Genomic DNA, 7,309 nt, shown 5'->3' on the forward strand with positions numbered 1-7,309 from the left:
GGCTCAATCCTGTCTCCAAAGCCATATTTCTAATATGGACTTACATGGCTCATTTCGTTCTCTCCTCACAACCCTAATATCCTAACATTCCTAGGGTTCAACCGGCTTTCTAACACTTTTCCTCCGTCACTTCACCTTAAATTCGACTTTAAATATTTTCATAACATAAATATATAAATGCTGGAAATTGACAATAGTAATGTAAAATAAAAGAATATTGCATTTATTTACTGTAAACTTACCTCGATACAAAATGTGACTAAACTTTACAATTTAGTCCTTTACTTTTTCTTTTCCCCGATCTACTCTCGAATTTCGCTCTTCTTGATTATGAAGCTTGAAAGTTGAAGAAACCCCAGCTATGGAGAGAGGTAAGGTTCTGCTGGTAACTTGAAGAAGATGATACAATTTTATCATCTTTTTACCTTTTATTAATGTTAATAACCAAATGACCAAAATGCCCTCCTTACTAAACTTTCAAAAATTCCTTCCATGTCCTAATTTTGTCCATGAACTTAAAATTGGTCAAATTACCATTTAAGATCTCCTAATTAATATTCCAAAATAATTTCATACTAAAACTTCTAGAATGCAAGTTTTGCAAATTATTCGATTTAGTCCCTAACCTCAATTTAAGCACTTTATGCATAGAATTTTATCACGAAATTTTCACACAATCATGTAATCATACCATGAACCTCAAAATAATAATAAAATATTTTTTTACCCTGAATTTGTGGTTTCGCAACCACTGCTCCGTTTAGGCCATATTTTGAATGTTACATTTCTCCCCTTTAGGGATTTTCGTCCCAAAATCTTACCGTGAAGAGATATGGGTACTGTTTTGATAGCCTCTTCGGGTTCCCATGTAGCCTCGTCTACCCCATGCCTATTCCATAGTACTTTCACAAGTACAATACTTTTGTTCCTTAATTGCTTTACCTCTCGAGCTAGAATCTTTCTGGGTTCTTCACCGTAAGTCATGTCTTTCAATCTCAACCTCTGTTTGAGAAATCACATGTGACGATCTGAACGATAACGACGTAGCATAGACACATGAAATACATTATTAATCTTCTAACTCAATCGGTAAAGCTAACCGATATGCTAATGGTCCGACTCTCTCAATCACTTCAAACGGTCCAATAAAACGTGGACTTAGTTTGCCTTTCTTGCCAAATCGAGAACTTTCTTCCACGGGATACTTTCAAAAAACTTTGTCACCAACTTGATATTCGATCTCTTTCTTTTTAAATCGCATACGACTTACGCTCGTCTCAAGTCGCTTTTAAACAATTTCGATAACTTTCACTTTTCTTCCGTTTCTTTAACTAGATCAACCTCAGAATCGGCTTTTTTAAGCTCATCCAATATAAAGGTGTGCGGCATTTACGTCCATACAAAGCTTCATAAGGTGCCATCTTCAAACTTGATCGATAACTATTATTGTAGGCAAACTCTACCAATGGTAAGTATTTTTCCCAACTACCTTGAAATTCTAATACACAACATCTAAGCATATCTTCAAGTACCTGAATAACTCTCTCTGACTGACCATCGGTCTGAGGGTGAAAAGCCGTACTAAAACTCAACTTCGTACCTAAAGCCTCTTGTAACTTCTTCCGAACCGTGAAGTAAATCTTGGATCTCATGCGAAATGATCGATAATGGCACTCCATGTAGTCTAACTATCTCGAAATGTATAACTCGGCTAACTTGTCAAGTGAATAATCCATACGGATTGGGATAAAATGAGCCGACTTAGTTAGCTTATCAATCACAACCCATATTGCATCTTTCTTTTTCAGTGTTAATGGCAATCCTGTCACAAAATCCATAGTAACTCTGTCCCATTTCCATTCCTAACTAGTACAAAGTTGCAATAATCCCGAGGTACCGATGTTCGCCTTTACCGTTGACAAATCAAGCATCTAGAAACAAACTCGAAATATCTCTTTTCATTCCTACCCACCAATACAATTTCTTCAAATCATTATACATTTTGTACCGCTGGATGAATAGATAAAGAACTGCTATGTGCTTCCGTAAAATCTTTCGAATAAGCTCATCATTCTTTGGTACACAAATTACCTCTCGAAAATCAAACAACCATCGAACCAATCCGAAATCGATTCTATGCCCGACTCACATTGAACTCTTTTAGCTTGTAACTCATTATCATCTTTCCGAGCTTCACAAATCTCTTCAAGAAATACCGGTTTAGCTCTAAATTCAGCTAAAATAGAACCATCATCCGACATGGCTAAATTGGTATTCAAAGCTCGCAATGTAAATAAAAGTTTCTGCTTAAAGCGTCAAGAACTACATTTGCCTTACGGGTGATAATCAATCACTAACTCATAATCTTTAAGCAATTCCAACCATCTTCTTTGCCTCAAATTCAAATCTTTTGAGTCATCAAGTATTTCAAGCTTTTATGATCGGTAAATATCCCAGCACCTTTCACCATACAAATAATGTCTCCAAATCTTCAATGCAAATACAATAGCACTAGCTCTAAATCATGTGTCGGATAATTTTTCTCATGTGGCTTCAATTGTCTAGAGGCATAAGCAATTACCTTTCCTTCCTGCATGAGTACACAACCGAGCCCATTCAAGGATGCATCATCAGAATCACAAATTCTTTACCCGGTTCCTACTGTACTAAGATAGGAGCTTCAGTCAATAATGCCTTTGACTTGTCAAAACTTTGTTGGCACTTCTCATCCATTCAAACTTAACATCCTTCCATAGCAGCCTCACAATCAGGGTAGCTATCATGGAAAATCCCTCCACAAATCGTCTATAATATCCGAAGACCAAGAAAACTTCTAACTTCGATACATTTCTAGGAGGCTTCCAATCAACAATGGTTGAAATCTTACTCAGATCAACCTTAATACCTTCACCGAGACAATATGTCCAAGAAAACCAACTTCGTAACTGAACTCACTTTTCTTGAACTTGGCATACAACCGATTATCTCTCGAATTTGTAAACTGTTCTCAAATGCTCTGTATGCTCAGTCTCATCATGAGAATAAATCAAAATATCATCAATGAACACAACTACAAACTTATCTAAGTATGGTCTAAAAATTCGGTTCATTAAGTCCATAAAAATGGCAGGAGCATTAGTCAAGCCAAATGGCATCACAAGGAACTCATAATGACCATACCTAGTCCGGAAGCGATCTTCAGGACATCGACTCTTTAACTCATAATCGATAGTATCCGGATCTCAAATCTATCTTGAAAACACAGTAGCTCCTTCAATTGATCAAACAAATCATCAATTATAGGCAATGGATACTTGTTCTTTCATCGTTACCTTGTTAAGTTGCCGATAATCTATGCACAATCTCATCGATCCGTCTTTTTTTTCACAAATAACACTGGTGCACCCATGGTGAACTCTGGGTCTTACAAAGCCTTTATCTGTTAATTCCTGCAATCGAGCTTTCAATTCTTTCAATTCCAATAGAGCCATTCTATAAGGAGCAATAGAAATGGGCGTGGTACCGGAATCAACTCAATACCAAACTCAACTTCTCTAACAGAGGCAAACCGGTAGTTCTTCCTAAACACATCGAGAAACTCACATACCACGTGCATCGATTCAATTTTCAATTCAATCTTTAGTGTTCAACACAAAAGCAAGATAAGCTTCATACCCTTTTCTCAAGTATTTACGAGCGGACATAACGAAATTATAGGAAATGAACTATCGACTCTTCCGAATTAACCCAAGAATTTTACCATTTTCATACTTCAACTCAATGAATTTCTTTCCACAATTCACTATCACATCATGTGTAGTCAACCAATCCATACCAAGAATCACATCAAACTCATCAAATGGCAATAGCATGAGATCGGCCGGAAAACAATAGCCTCTAATCATTAAAGGACAATTTCTACATACCTTATCTACTAATACATGCTTGCCTAATGGATTCGATACTTTAATCACAAATTCTGTAGATTCTATAGGCATACTTATACTAGGCATCAATTTCATACAAACATAACAATGAGTTGAACCCGGATCAATCAGAGCAATGACATTAATATCATGTAGAGAAAATGTACCCGTAATCACATCGGGGGAGGATGCCTCTTCGCGTGCACGAATAGCATAAGTCCTTGCAGGGGCTCTAACATCCGGTCTCACAAATAGAATCTCTAGAGGTACCTCATTATTTGCTCCTACTCCCGATTGCCTCGGTGATCTGCCTCTAGTAGGAGCATTTCCGGATCTAGCACTCTGTGTTACCTCTCGGCTAGCCACTTCTGGACATTCTCGTACAAAATGATCTGGAGCACCACATTTATAGCAAACATTTTCGCCTGCCCGACAAGGACCATAATGAAGTCTACCACACCGTGGACACCCTGATCTACCCTGTCTGACATTACCTACACTCGTAGTCGAGGTGGTCTGAGCCTTCGGATCCTTAAATATGCTACCTCTATTCTGACTAGATTGTCCTGCCGAAAAGCTAGATCTGGTAGAAAACTCTCTGGGCCTCTTGGATGTAGCCTGAAATGATCTGCTCATCTGTCTCTTCTTTGTATCTTGTGTCTCTGTCTCAACTTTGCCTTTTCTTTTTAATAGCTCCTCTGCCTTACAGGCTTTCTCAACTAAAATAACGAACTCTTTTATTTCTAGGACACCCACCGACAATGGATATCATCATTTAACCCATCCTCAAACCTTTTACAGGATAGCCTCTGTGGACACACATTCTTGAGCATATTTATCGAGCACGACAAATTCACGCTCATAATCGGTCACCGTCATATTGCCTTGTTTCAATTCCAGGAATTCCTTTCTCTTCTGGTCAATAAACCTCTGACTGATGTACTTTTTACGAAATTCTTCCTGAAAGAAATCCCAAGTGACCCTCTCTTTCGGTACAACTGATACAAGTGTCTTCCACCAGTAGTAGGCTGAGTCTCTAAGAAGTGATACTACACATTTCATACATTCCTCGGGTGTACAAGATAATTCGTCAAAGACTCTGATAGTATTTTCTAACCAAAATTCTGCTCTTTCTGCATCATCATCTTTTGTTGCTCGGAACTCTTCTGCCCCTTGTTTCCTGATTCTATCAACTGGTGGTTTTTCTCTACTCATGCACTGTGATCGGGAAGCTTGAGCTACATGGGTAGCCCGAGAATCATGAGGGGTGGAGGTCTAATCCGGATTCGCATTTAACGAACTCGGCAAACAAATCATTCAAAGCTCGGAAGAGAGCTTCTCGAGTCACTCCTCCCCGATCAACTATTATCGGCCTATTCTCGATGGCGCCGCCCTCCGTGGAAGCAGGCACATTACTTTCTACATCATCATCACCGGCTGCCCGGATCCATTACTATAAAACAAAATATTTAAAAAAATCGCCGAGTCGTCACACTATCAAAATACAAGTATGGCATGTATAGCTAGACTTTTCTCACACTAACTGTTCCGAGAACTGACTAAACCTGCTCTGATACCAATAAATGTAACACTCCTTACCCGAGACTGTTGCCAGAATCAAGCACGAGGCATTACTAAACTTATTCTATCCCTTAAATAGGTTTAAATTGTTTATTTAAGCATTTCGGAATGTGCTGCCATTCTGCGTCGTAGTCGCCTAAAAATTCATATCTTGAGTTCCGAAACTTGAAATTAAGATCCGTAAATTTTTCCTGAAACTAGACTCATATATCTATCTACTAATTTTTTTCATAGATTTTTGACTTGGCCAATTAGTACAATTTATTAGTTAAAGTTTCCCCTGTTTCAAAACTCGACTGCACTAACCTCTTGTTACTACGAACCATGTTTGTTCCTGTAAAAAATTCATATCACTAAGCCGTTTGTTTCTCTTAAAACTATACTCAACAAGGATTATAACCATATAAAGTATACCTTCTAATTAGTTTTGTAAAATTTATGGTGAATTTCCAAAGTTGAAACAGGGGTTCCAGAAATTGCTCTGACCCTGTTTCACTAAAACTCAAATATATCATGAAATATAATACCTTTACCTATTTTTATTATTCCATAAGAAAATAGACATAATAAGCTTTAGTTTCATATATTATTCATCTTCAAACTATGTTTATACAATTTTAGTGATTTTTCAAAGTTACGTCATTGCTGTTACTTGAATCTGTTTTTAGGTTACTTTCACATTTTCATAATTTTCATGTGATAATCACCATTCAATCATACATATTAATAAACATGCATATCATCGGCCATTTTATTAGCTAATCACTAGCAAGTATTTACACATCATTCATTGTTCATATTATACCAAAAGTGGCTAAGTTTCTATACATGCCATACACAAAACAAAACGCCTAATTATACCGAGTTATTTCTTTGATAGTGTGATCGGCCTCCGACGCTTCCTTCGATCCCCGAGTGGCTAGATAAGTACTATAAGAAGAAGAAAATAAAGAGATTAAGCACTAGGCTTAGTAAGCTTACAAGCAAATAAATCACAACATTCAACATAATGGATAATTATGCATAATATCATCTAACATCATAAATTTCTTTACTTCTCAATTTCTATCTTCTTCTTTATTCCCTTACCTTATTTCTTACCTGACCTTTCCTTTTTCATAAGTATAATCTACTTTTCCTTTGCTGTTAATTCACTGTAATTTAACTCGTATCCTGACCCGTTGAACCACTCGGAATACTAAGGATACTAGGGTCGCTTCTGCCTATCAATATCTCGCCAATGCCATGTCTTTGACATGGACTTACATGAATTATTCTCTCTCCAATGCCATATATAATATGGACTTACATGGCTCAATCCTGTCTCCAAAGCCATATTTCTAATATGGACTTACATGGCTCATTTCGCTCGTCCTGTCAACCCTAATATCCTAACATTCCTGTGGTTCAACCGGCTTTCTAACACTTTTCCTCTCACACTTCACCTTAAATTCGACTTTAAATATTTTCATAACATAAATATATAAATGCTGAAATTGACAATAATAATGTAAAATAAAAGAATATTGCATTTATTTACTGTAAACTTACCTCGATACAAAATGTGACTAAACTTTACAATTTAGTCCTTTACTTTTCTTTTCCCGATCTACTCTCGAATTTCGCTCTTCTTGATTATGAAGCTTGAAAGTTGAAGAAACCCCAGCTATGGAGAGAGGTAAGGTTCTGCTAGTAACTTGAAGAAGATGATACAATTTTATCATCTTTTTTACCTTTTTATTAATGTTAATAACCAAATGACCAAAATGCCCTTCCTTACTAAACTTTCAAAAATTCCTTCC

General features: G+C 36.9%; 1 long non-coding RNA gene across 1 annotated transcript; it reads right to left on the reverse strand.

Moving 5' to 3' along the window:
- Positions 1–207: 207 nt before the first annotated feature.
- On the reverse strand, positions 208–6,718 carry LOC128292693 (uncharacterized). Its single transcript, XR_008282635.1, has 2 exons — positions 6,489–6,718; positions 208–242 (listed from the first exon to the last, which is right to left on the reverse strand). It is a non-coding gene; the product is annotated as an uncharacterized LOC128292693 (long non-coding RNA).
- Positions 6,719–7,309: the final 591 nt, after the last annotated feature.

The sequence above is a fragment of the Gossypium arboreum genome, chromosome 5 (assembly GCF_025698485.1).
Source record: "Gossypium arboreum isolate Shixiya-1 chromosome 5, ASM2569848v2, whole genome shotgun sequence".
Lineage (NCBI taxonomy): Eukaryota > Viridiplantae > Streptophyta > Magnoliopsida > Malvales > Malvaceae > Gossypium > Gossypium arboreum.